Source organism: Meleagris gallopavo, chromosome 8, assembly GCF_905368555.1.
Source record: "Meleagris gallopavo chromosome 8, MGAL_WU_HG_1.1, whole genome shotgun sequence".
Lineage (NCBI taxonomy): Eukaryota > Metazoa > Chordata > Aves > Galliformes > Phasianidae > Meleagris > Meleagris gallopavo.
Window position 1 is genome coordinate 13,138,158 of NC_139411.1, and position 13,581 is coordinate 13,151,738.

The 13,581-nt window shown below is 33.7% G+C and overlaps 1 protein-coding gene across 9 annotated transcripts in view; it reads left to right on the forward strand.

Annotated features, from left to right (window-relative positions):
* The window catches only part of KCNMA1 (potassium calcium-activated channel subfamily M alpha 1), a 444,410-nt gene that overhangs the window by 396,899 nt on the left and 33,930 nt on the right, over nt 1–13,581 (forward strand). The window lies entirely within an intron of this gene.

The following is a 13,581-nucleotide window of genomic DNA, read 5'->3' on the forward strand; positions in this document are numbered from 1 at the left end:
CCATCCCTGAAGGGTCTTGCAGCTTATGCAACTGAAGTCCTACCTTTAATGAATGTAGTAAGTGGTACAGTAAATATTCTCTCTTGATCCAGCCCTGATTTAACTGTAGATATAGAAGAGGTAGTGATTTGGTCTGCCGTTTCCCTGTGAGCATAACCTCGAGATAATTCTCCCTTAAGGAATGTGAAAACTAAGCCTAAGTTTGATAATTGCTCTCTCCACACTCTAATCAGGAATTAGAAATTGTGAATCAAATATCAGAGACAAAAGTTTAACTTCTTATACATAGAAAGAACTTGAATACAGAAGACTTCATCAGAATCAGGAAAAAAAAAAGGTAGGGGAGTGTGCTGGAATTTCATATTGGAGTTAAATTGCACTGGGAAACTAAAAATTTGAATTTTTCAAAACTAGTTCAGATAGTTTTCTGGATAACAAGTTTATTTAAAGAGGGAGAAAAAGGTCTTTTTTTCCATTGAAGTTTCAACTCCAGGGCCCACAATTAAGGCAACCCCAAGTATTTTAGAGTTCTCAAGAAAAAATTATAAAAAGAGTCTGTCTTACTCCCATTATGATGACTTGTGGTAATTATTAGAAATTCACTGGAAAAAATGGAACACAGCCACTCAGATTCTTTCTTTTACTGGACTGTTATATGGGATTTGATATTTTTGATCTCAAAACCAAAAATTCACTACCAGCTTGTTGGTTATTTTTTCGTGGGTCTTATTCTGGGAAAATGTTTCGGTTCACATTAGCTTATGCAAACTTAAGTATTGTCGCATTAAGCTTTTCTAGTTCTGAATGCATCATTTTGAATGGCTTTCCTCACCACTACCATCTTTCAAGGAAAGTGTTCTGTGCTGCTTTTTTATGTGATGTCTATTTTTGATCACAGGAACACTGGCAGTAGAAAATCTCGATTTGTGAAAGAACATCAGTTGACCTTTGAGAGGGTGCTGAAAAGAGGAGAAACAAAACAGTATATGTGAACAGTATATGTGAGAAACATAGAGCCTACATGGTTTTTGGTGAGGGAATTAATGAGGGAATTAGCCTTGCTTCTCCAAGCAGGAGGTCAATATAATGCTCTAGTCACTAAGTAGAATGTCATAGGAATACCTTATATATAATTCTCTGAAAAAGAGAAAAAGTGACAGTCATTTAATCTATAGGTTATTGAATGAACAAGGATCATTCAAATTTTTACCTGTGACTATTTCATTTCAGTAACAGATGATGCCAATACAAAAGGTGTGCCATAAAAAGCAGGATACAGATCTGATTCTTTAATAAATTTTAATAATTAGCCAGTATGAAATAGTCATACTATATATGTGCCATATTATAATATAATATAATATAGTGCCATATCTATAAATACTTTGTCTTCTCTTCATATGAGGAAAAAAGAGCCATCCAATGTTGAGATTTCGTTCCCTTTTCTACAAGGGCTCATCCTCTTCACCTCCCTTAACACCAAAGTCACTTCCACCCTAGACACACAAACATTCAGAACTAGCCAACCTTCTGTGTCCATCAAAGTCCCCCCTTTCCAACAAGGGAGGTAGCATCACACAAACAACTGAACCCATATGAAATTGGTGATAAAGGGGCTTGTGGAAGGAATGAAGGACATGCCATGGCAAATTTTCTTGATAGGCAAAATTCTGTAACAGTAAGGCCTCTGGTTCCCGGCACTTTTTTTTAACACATAACCAAGCTAAATTAACTGATAAAAGAAAGTCTACTGAATTAATCTCATTTATATCAACAAAGTATTTTCTCATTAGTTGTCCAATGTGAACTTATTAAGGACAAAGGAGTTATCACACAGAAACAAAGACTTGGTAATGTCTCTTCATACCATTAAAATATTCCTCAGCTTTTGGGCTGGCTTGCATCAATTGTCCAAATCTGTAAATATTCTGACAATATCTTTGTTCTCTGATCTGTCTTGAATAATAACTGATCCTGTTAGTATTAGTATTGTCTACTAACCATTGGGAGTACAATGTCTTGACCTCCTGAAGGAAACAGAGTAAGAAGCTTGCTTGCCCTCACAATTCCAAGGCACAAAAAAACAAAATAGATTCTGGACCAGAATTACTACAGACTCTGGAGTACCCAGAACAGAAAAGACTAGACTACTTAAGTCGTCAAATCTATACTCAACATCAGCTGTCTAGCTGGTGACAACACAGGAGCAGCATGTATTAGAAGGAAAAACCTACTAACTGTTGTGGAAGGATTTACTAGACTCCCCTACGTAAAGTGTACTATGTTATTCTACTCAAAAAGAGAAGGAAATCCATCAAATTGGATGCAGAAACTATTTTAAGGGCCTCTGAACGTTTCAAATCTGACTGGGCAACTTTTTAGACTCACTAAAAGGGAGGAATGCAGAATCTGATGTCCAAAAAATGAGTTGGGAGACGTAGATTCCAAGGACAAGGCCAAAGTATTTACCATTCAATCTGCAGCAAACCTTGTCATTTTCCTTAAGACATCTCAGCTTATGAAATATAAAATTTGGTAAAGTAGGATCTCTGGCTACATCTTCACAGAATGATTTATAAACTCAGATCTTTTATTTGTGATAAGCGGTGTCCTTTTTTTATCTTTCAGAAGATGTTCATTGATAATCTTCCTAGAAAGGTTTATAAAAAGTTACATTTTTGTTGACAGAAAGAAAAGCCAACCTCAGATACTGCAGATTTGTTCTTATTGCTTGATCCTTCCTGATTCTAATTCTGTGCCCTCAACTAGAAAATGAGATTATTTTATATAGAGGTACTTTGGAGAGAAGATCAAAGAATATTAGATCCATGATAAGCATCTGTACTCCATTCCTCCAAAGCACCTGGGAAGGAATCTGGGATGGGCTCTGCCTTGGCAGTATGTTGGGGAAGCCCCAGTAATTCTTCCCCCATTCTATTGACCTTTCCATACTTTTTTCATCCTTTCTTCTTCAAGTAACACTTATTGACTATTCCCATCTAGTTTTTCATGTTTCCTGTACATTCTTTCAGAGAAAGAAAGTTGTTTTTGTTGTTTTACTCACCAGGTGAACACAATATATTTTTCTTGAGTTGTAACTAAAAATACTATTTGGCTTTCTTCCCAAAAGCCAGACAGTTATACTTAACATAAATACTGTACCAGAGTAGCCTCTGGGTTGTAAATTCAGATACCAAACTTAGTAATTTGCTTTTATTGGATAGTGATTTACATCTTATTTTGAGTCAGGCCTATATAACAGGAGCAGTATGTTTCATTACAAAAAACCAAGAACCAAACCAAAACAAAAACCCACCCACCTTGCTAAACAGTTAAAAAACAAATATTATGGTTTCAAACCGATCTAAAGTACTGAAAGGAAAGACTGTATAGTAACATTTTTTTTAATGGGCGTTACAAGACAACTCACTGTACAGAAGAGTAGATATACTTCAGCTTAGTAACAAATGCAACTGTTTTATGAACCACTTCAACTTCTGAGAATTTTCCTTAGGAATGCTACTTCAACAAGAGAGGTATGTTAAGGCCTACATTGACTGTTCTTGTGATAGATCTTCCAACAAGAGAGAAGAAAGAGAGAGAAAAAAAAAAGAAGGGATCAACTCTTGAATAACACATCATGGCAGGAGTTTTCTGCAGAAAATCCTATAAAATCAAATAAACATACACAGAATTTTAGACACTAAATTTCAAATGTAATAGACTATGCAAGCTAAAGTAAACTTGCACAAGTCTAGTTAGCCTGATTTCTTTTTCTTAAGAGGTTTCCTTTAAAATTACTTCTAGTTTCATAATCATTTTTTGTTGGAGGAGTCTTAAGCTATGATTGAGAGAACAAGAAGAGATGTCACTCATAAGCCACTGAGTTTCATTAGATTATTCATTTAGATTCTTACATTATTACAAATCTTGATAGACTTACCCTGCCAATCTGCTGCAAGAAAATTCTTATTAAAACAAATTTCAGATCTACATTCCATTGTTTTTGGAGTTAGCCATTTCTTTCTTCTCTATTAATTAATTATTCTTGATTGTTTTATCTATGAAATGTTAGCAAAAGGAAAGAACTATAGTATTATCAGGACTTGAAGTGGGAAACAAGGGGAAGGATAAATGTTGTCTGAAAAGCAAATGTATTGTGTCAATTTCAGAGATAATTGGTAGAGATAATTTTTAGAGATATTTGTTATAAGTTCAAATGTTAAAAAAATTGAAATTCTGAGCTGATTATTTCTAAAGGAGGACTTTTTTGTGAATGTGGATTTTTTTTTCGTCTGACTTTACAGTCATAAGTTTTTCAATGAAGAATTCAAAATACATAATTTGATCTTTTTTTTTTTTTTGCACTGTTAAGGAATTCATCATTTTGTGTCAACCTCAGCACTGCTTCTTGTGTTTCATTTCTTATATTACATAAAAAAATAAAAATAAAGTACTTTACTTTTAAATACATCTGGATTACTGATTCATCAGGATGGATAGCTCAGCACAGAGATTAAACCTGATAAGCATATTCTTATGTTTTGTGTTCCTCAATGTACCACACAGTATTGCTAGCATCAGTTGTTTTAAATATTTTTCTGTGTAGATAGACAAAAATAACATCTGGCTTTTTTAATTATTATTATTTTATTTGGCTGGTTGTTATTGTTTAACCAACTGAATTTTGGAATGTTTGTTGTAGTTTTGTTTCATTATTTTTCAAAACCAAGACTGATCATCCCAACTAATGAAGTTAATCATTGAAAAAATAGATAAGGGTTTCTTAATTTCCCTGCATGTGTCCTACATCATAATAACAAACATCATAACTAATTAAAAAAAAAAAAAAAAAGGAAAAAAAAAGAAAATAAATCCCATATTTGAAGATTAGGTCACTATGATAAGTAAGTAACTTAGCATTACTCTCAACATGCACACAACTTCTTATCCTGCTGAACCAGATGGATCAGCTGATAGCTGCTTTTTATTTCATTGTAGCATACTGGAGCTCTAGATGGAATTAAGAGCTTGTTGTCATACTCTTGATATATACAAGAATAAAATATAGCCTTTGCCCTGTCAGGTTTACAATCAGATGCTTTTCTTGTTCAAAACTTAAGTTATGTCCTTAATGTAATACCAGTTAATAAATCTCTCTGACTTCAGTGAAACTATCCACCTGTGTAAAGTTAGATTATGTCTAAGTCTTTGCAAGATTTGGACAGAAATAAAATAAAGAGACTGAGAGAGAGAGAGAGAGAGACTGTTCTTTTAACTTTGTTTCATGGCTGTCAAAGATGTCTGTGTTAGGAGTTATTTCCTTCTTTTTCAAACAGGACACTTCTGGCCTTCCTCTCTTCACAAGAAACTCTGGAGAGTAAAGTTCCCACCTAGCAGCATTTACATTTCTTGTTTTCTTATCATAGCTGGATCATAACATTAGCTGTGGAGCTTAAATGCATGGAGAACAATTTCCTCTTTTCCTCAAAGTTCTCCCAGGAAGAGAGAAAAACTGCTAAGAAAGGAGAATTTTGATTCTGTTGCTTATGAACTAAAAATGTGTTAGGGAATGGCTGAGAGATTCATTTTTTTAATGCAACTTCCATGAATTTGAGAAATGGTTCTAGATCCTAGCTCAAATACCGTCAAACTTTCACAATTGCTTCTTTCTCCTCTGCTTTCGGGACATCTTCTGCTTCAGCCAGAGAAAGATAAAACTGGGCAAAAAGAGGTAGACAGCACAGTACATCAAGAAGTTATTTCACACTTCTACTATAAATATATTTAACCGTCCCATGACTGTTATAAATCCATGGTGACTCTTTTATTATTATTTGCTGTTCAACATCTTGAAAGCAAACCCCTTATTATGAAGGTGCACTATTTTGTGCATTTCTGATGCTGAGGAGTAAAAAAACTGCTCTTTTTATGAGCATTAATTATACACTAGGCAAGGAAGCAATTGCCTCTATGTTATGAAATATTAAATCAAAATGCTTCCTGTTCCCAGATGTCCCAGAGATAAATACAGCAGTATTTTGAAGCCCCACTTGGAGCTGTTTTGCCTGCAAATTTATAGTTTTGTCTCCATTTTCAGAAAACCCTGTTTTATGTGAAGTATAGCACTCTTGGTAGTTTTTAAGGAGCAAACTCCTTTGGAGTTGCCTATGTAGGCAACAACTCTTATGTAGATTGCACACAAGGGATCTGAAGTTGAAAGGCTCTTTTAAGATGACAAATGGGTTGAAAGTGTTATTGTCTTTGATTGCATGCCTTACATCATCTGTATGTAGGAATAAGAGAGCAATACTTTATCTTTAGCCATTTTATAAATATTTAAGTCCTTATAGTTGCCTAAAGATATTAAAGCATATTTTACAGTAGTTGGAATATAAATATTATATATAGCACAAGATACCAAAGTAGTTTAATGAATTCATAATTTTCTGTTCTCTTTTATTGGAATGTGTTTTATGTCCCCAAACTTCCATTTAAAGAATAAGAGATCATTCTGCTCCCTGACGAGATATAAGCCAATAGTGAATGTCATCAAGATTGTTTTAAATGATGGTATGGGACTTCAATTAACAGGAGGAAAGGGAATTGGACATTTGAAAGTACAACTCCAATCTCTGTGTTTAGCTGCAAAAAGTCTTTCTGAAAAAAGATTTGCTTTTTAAGTCTTTAAGAAACTTTAAGGTGTTCTGCAGCTGTGTCTCTTTGTTTCTTAAACGTTCTTAATTGCAGAAGGAGATACGTGTCTAGATCTAGTTAAGCAAGATCTAGATTGCATACATTTCTGAAATTTCTGAAAATTTAAAGATTAGTTTCTAAAACAATCAACCATAACGTCTTCTGATATTCAACATATAAAAGGTCTGTATTTCAAGGCCTCTTCACTGCAAAGGTATATTAAGGTTATCATTGTTAATCTTGCAAATTTCCGTCAAATATTTTTTAAAAATCTTTTTTAGTATTTCACAGAGTTTCACTAGTTCTCAGTAGGAGTTCATACTGGGTAATGCTTGCTAATTACCCTCTGCGAAAGAAGACACACAATGTGGTAAATTACCTGACCCTTTGCATTTTAATGAGACAACAAGGATTTCACAAAGTGATGTTGTTTCAGTGGTTAATGGTGTCAGCAATGTTGTAATTGTAGGCAGAGGCACATTAGCTGAACAACCACATGTAGGAAGGGCTCCTCTCAACAGGCCCTTTGGAGAATAGAATAGGGTATTATCATTAAGCCTATGTCATTTGCATCTTGCTAATCACTTACTTTATTATCTTGTGTATCCATTGTCTTTCTTTAATTGCTCTTTAAATTAAAATTAAAAATAGTTCCTATGCCCATGATAGTTGTGATAGCATCCTGATTATGAAGATAACGTCAAGAAAATGGAATATATAGATAATACATTACAGGATTACAAGATAGTTTGAAAGTTATATGTCATACCAGGCAGCCTCATGAGCTTAATTCTGCTGTCTTTCTTGTTTCGGTATGTATTGTTTGTTTAATAAATGGTAATTTATATGCATGAAGATTGCTTACTTTGAAGGACATACTTGAATTCATAGATCAATGTCACTGTTTTTGTATTTAGTGTGGAAGCTTCAGTGAAATCCCTCAGATTTCACTGGAACTAGAAAGGTTCCAGGAGAAAACTAGATTTAGTTCTTTGTTTATAGCAATTAAATCCTGGTGTGATAGCCATTGTAGGCTAGGCATAGGAAGCTAACTCCTGATAGTGAGTTGCAGAACTGCCATTTGACAGCCAGCATTAGGGCAAAACTTAATAAATAGTTGCATATTCTTCTACCAGAATAGACTTGAAGTTTGGCATGGTTGAATTTGAGGCAGACCAGCCTTTGCAAAATAGGCAGTCTCTAAAGCTTGGTAGTTTCAGGATACCTACAACCTTCCAAAGGTTTTAGTATCATCAGAGATTGATATGCAGGCCATGCTGAGGAACTGCTTTCGTTTGAGAATCGATTCCTTCTGTGTTCCTAATGCTGTATTTTTAAAGCTTTTCTTTTTAAAATCTAAATAAACTGAACCCAAAAAGGATTTGAATTTTATAAATGGTGCAGTAGGATTTTTTTGTAAAAGGAAGGGTAAACTTTGTTCTTGACTAATTATTTATTTTTATTCAATAATCCTCAATATTAATATAGAATTTCTGTGGTTAATTGGATACAAGAGGTAGTATAAGATATCTGTAGTGTCATAAGAATTTGTGATCTTTTGCCAACGTTTCTTAGAGATGTAGGGTAGCTCCTATGAGAGTGTAGTTGAGATTGAACTCCTCAAACTGATTTGAAGTTTGGTTGTTATTCAGATTCAGATTTCAAACACTATATTACTAATATAGCATCATGATTAGTTGTTAGTATTAGAAGGCAAAGTATCTCTGCAATGTAGATATATAGGTTGCTCCAAAAGTAATGCCTCACAGTCATTTCCATGGAAACTGCAACAGATAAAAAGATCTCTATAACATTCTTTGATAGATCAAATTCTCAGACACAGAAAAAACATTTGTCAACATAGTCACCACCATTAGCAATGCATTTTCACCAGTGATGGATAAGAGCCTGCATGCCATCCTTGTAAATATCGGCACCAGTGGAGGTGACCCACTGTTGCTGATACCACTGCTAAAATGCAGCACCCGCTGTCTCACTGCTCACATCCACTGTTTGGTCTCTATCAACATTCAGCAAGCATTGATGAATATCAGTGGGTGCCATTTGTTCTGCGTAGAGGAATTCAATCACACATCTTTGCTTCATATGCACTTCCACGTCAAATGCATTTTTTCAGACTGCCCCTCTGCTGCCATCTGTCTCTTGGCAACAAAATTTAATGGAATATTGGTGAGAAGATTCAGCCTCTACTGCTGTACCACCAACATCTGCCTCTGATGTCATGAGCCAACACAGCGAAATAGATGACATTACTTTCAGAGCAGCCTCAAATACATTTCCTGTTTGTTTTACACTTTTTTCTTCAAATACATTGATAGGATAATGAGATTAGGTGCTGTCATATAATTTCTTATTTCTGCTAAATTTATATCAGTCTGCTTGTTCTGTGACTTAGAATTAATCTCGAAGTGAGGGCAAAAATAGCAAGAAATTTTTGGAAAAATTTCTCCTCCAACCAAAAAAAAAAAACAAAAAACAAAAAAGAGGAAAGAGATTTTGCTGAAACCAAGCAGTGATATAAGGATGCTGAAAAACACTTGGGGGAATTGTTTCTTGTGTTCATTGAGAACAGATGGGTTGGATTAATAATGCTACGGTCACATCAGAAATTCTTAAGAATAAATGTTCCTTTACTGACAAGAATAAACCCACTCAAAAACAGTTTATGCTTTAATGAAAATTAAATTCATAAATGATACTTGTACCATTCTGTTTAGGATTTTAACCTTTGTAATTTAAAGACCATCTTTGTTGAAAAAACAGTAACTTACGAATTTTTTCTAGCTGTTCCTACATGAATATATCTTCTTAGAAGCATAATTTTAAACTTTTCAGTAATAAGTTCCTATATATGTGTGTGCATGTGTATGTGTGTGTATATATATATTTATATGCTTAATTTTTTTGTCTTTTATGGTTCTGTGATTGGCCATATCAAATGTAAAGAAAGACTAAGTTTTTGACATTGTGTAGTTTGAACCATGTTTATATTTCAGATTCAAACTTTTTGAGCTACTTCAAACTTCTTAAAAAATCCAGATTCCAAGTTGAATACTTATTAGAATCAAATAACAAGAAATAGGTGCTCAGAAATATTAAAAGCCCCTTCTTAAGAGGATAGCTGTTTCCACTCATACTGGTACTACTGAAATTCTAACGTGAAAACAATTTGTAACAATCTGTTTAACTTTAAAATAAATAATATTGAGTAGGAAAGTTAATGTGTTGTTTAAGTGTTTTATTAAGCCATTTTTAAACCCCACAGTAATGTTTAGATGAGTGAGTGACAGTAAATAGTCAGTATGATGCTGAAAACTAAAAAAGAACTCATAAATTTTCAGAATGATTGTATTGTGTACTGGATACCATGTCATACATTTTATAGTTGCCACTTAATTTTCACTAAATAATGTCACAAAACACTTTACTATTGTTATTGTCTTCGCCAGCTTGATTTCTAGCAAAAAATGCATTTTGAACACCATATAAATTAAATAAATGTCAGATGTGTGTAAATAAACTTATGCTGGTACTTTTTTTAAATATACAAATATATTTGAACTATGTGAGATAAGCCAAAACCTTAAGGATCTTAGCAAAAATTCAAAATAATGTGAGGTACTCTATCATGATGATTGAATTACTTTTCTTTCTAAGATTAATATTCAGTGAATAGGGGAAAAATTTTGAGCCAAAATGTTGCAAACTTAGTCAATGAAAGTTTGTTTTTCCTTCTTGATTCTAGAGGCTGTACTGAGTGAAGCAGAGGTTCTCAAACCTTACCGATTGGGTACCATCAGTATTATCATTGTTTTTCTTCAGGCACTGTGTCTACATAACATTAATAGCAAGTATTATACTACTGGTTCATCATTAAAAATATGCAACTACAGAGTTGCTTCAAATTCTTCCTGATTCCTTAACTGTGCAAATATTATATTCATATTTTGTATGTGAAAAAAGGAGTAGAAAGAATCAGAAAGTTTCATTGTATTTGCATTTTCAGTCAGAATCAGGAGTAGTTGCAAGAAAATAGCCAGTTTTAGTACCTGCTAGAAGTATACTGAAACTAAAATAGCATGTGGCATTCTGTATATATGATATACCAAACAGGGAGATTATATATTGATATGAGCAGAGTATAAGGCTGGGTTGATGTGTTAGTCATTCCTGTGAACTTCAGAATTAGAGAGCTGAGTGGAAGTACTTTCTGGAGGTACTTTTTTACTTTATTGCTCATGGCAGATTCAGGGCTGGTTTACATCGTTTAGTTATACTGATACTTCTGAAGAGGAAATTGTGCTGTTGAAATGATACATTGAAAAAATATATTCCAATCTCTAAAACTCTTTATTTCTTTATTCCCATTTAAAATTGGGCACGTGTTATTTGCAAGGTTCTGATTAGACTGCAGCAGAGATGTAGTACAGAGTTATAGATTGTGTTGAGTTAGAAGTGACCACAGAGATCACCTAGTTCTAAGCCCTATTGCACCTGGGTAAGAACTTTTCTCCAGAAAAGTTGGTTGAGTTAGTGTTAGGCAGAATATGAAATTCATTTTTGCATATGACGTCTTTAGCAGACCTATTACTCTGAAGTTGTGTGTGTTACCGAAAGCAGTGTTTGAGTGACAAAAAGGAGTTCGACTTGGACTTCTGTTAAAAAATGTTGACTTATGGAGAATCTTTCTTTCAGTATGCCAGACCACAAGGAAATTTTCTGTTCAAATATTTAAATTCTATGTTAACGTACTTCCCTTTGATATGTAGTTTCCTCTTAATATGTTTGATGCTAAGTTTGTGGTAATAATATAATTCTCTGTTAGTATATTTAAAAACATATTCACACTAAAATGAAAAAAAAAAAAAAAAAGTGTCCCTTTGTTCCAAGCATTTAATCAAGTCCTACAAATTTAATTTTTGGGAGTCACCTGCATACTGACATTTGTCTATGTGCTTTTATGGCATCCTATCAGCTAAACAGTTGTGACAGGATTTAGTGAATCTAAATGCCCCCTAGTTGGCACTCTTTGCTGAGAGTTGTTTTTTACAAAATGAAGTGAGACTTGAGAATTTATGGATACTTGTATATAGATTAAACTGCAGGAAATGTGCAGTAGACCTTTGCCATATAAATTAGAGGTGGTCTTGATCTGAATCCAACCTGTCTCAGCACTCACTTCTGTGAATCCAGTTCAGATTCCTTTGATAAAATGAGGCCTTAGCCTTCACAGTTAAATCTTTGATCCCCAAGACAGCCTTGAATGTGGGATTTTAGTTTTGACTCAGCCTATAGAGAACTTAATGACATCTTATCATAGGTTTCCAGCTCAGTTCCAGCTTGAGCAATTTAAAAGTCTGCTGGCACTGTTTAGCCCACACAGACCATGAGCCTAACATAAGTAAATCCAAGTTGATGGAAAAACAATATTGCTAGAACAGAGTGACAGATGTTGATTATCACAAAATGTCTGTTTAAGCATTTTGTATGAATCTATTTCCTCCCCGCATACACCTGAAATTTTGTAGAAGTTATAAAGTAATTGTACTTAAAGATGTGGAATTTTCTTAACTTCATCTGCTAAAGAAATTGTCAGAATACATATTGCAAAAAATGACTGCTGTGGTTATTACTGTTACAGCTCAGGGGAGCTATTCAGATGCCTCATTTATTGGAGCTTAATAGATTAAAAGTCCAAATTGAGTCTCATGATATAAACCTAATCAAATTCTAATCTGCATAATTTTCCCATAAGCAGCAATGGGAAATTTGTTTAATTTATGTTTCAGTAGTTGCCAATCATGTGTTGGACAGCATTGTTTTATGTATTTATCAAAATGTTTTTATTACTTGCTTGATATGAAATCTGGCTTTGCTCTTCCTTTTTACTAAGGAAAAAAATTACTTTATTCAATATAATCTAGGATATAATGGCATAATGTAGAATCTTGCCTAACATGATTATATATCATTTTTAATGGTAAGCTTTCTATTTTATTTGTATTTATTGAATACCTGTCTGTGTGAACTAGGTAATATAGCTTGATTTATTTAATAAGTTTTATTCAGCATATTTATTTATTTTGGTTTGGGGTCTAGATGTGCAAAGTCGATTAATGATCAAACTGAGAAAGATTTGACATCATTTTATAGAAAATTATTTTAGCTGCAAGCCTGTTCTGTACTTAGATGCTAACAACTTCATACTTTAGGAAGTATCTAACATAGAAACCTTTTAAAATGATAAGTGGGGAGTAGGAACAATTCAGTAAATGAACACCTTGAGCACTAATGTTATAATTAAAGTGTGTAGAAAAACAGGAATTATCATTTCTGATTATGTTATGGTTTTAAGTGTTAATAAACACTCCGCAATAAGTGTTTTGGATAATTGATGTTCCACAACATGTTGAATGAATATCTCTTCTACCTCTTTTCAAATATGTCTTTAATTCTACTGGTACTTCCTGAACAAAATGAGAAAAACCAAAGAATGTGTCAAGAGAATGTCAAGACTATGCTTTGAGAGATTTTGGTAAAGATATTCCATTTGTTTTGGTAGCTTTTAATTATGTAAGCTTGTGGTAAACCTATGCAGTTATGGTCTGGGTAATTACTGTATGAGGTTTTGTGTAAAAATCAGGCACTTGCAGAAGGACTTCATCATGAGGTTTTGTAATTGGTTGATAGTGAAACTCTAAATGAGACTCAAACTCTCAAGATGATGAAACTCCAATCCTGCCCTTAATCTTTGATTTTACAACTGAACCCTGCCTCACTAGAGCAGTTCTTTACACTTTCAACATGTGGGTCCACTAATACATCCAGGAACAGTTGGAAGAGCAAACATCAGCATTGCCCTGT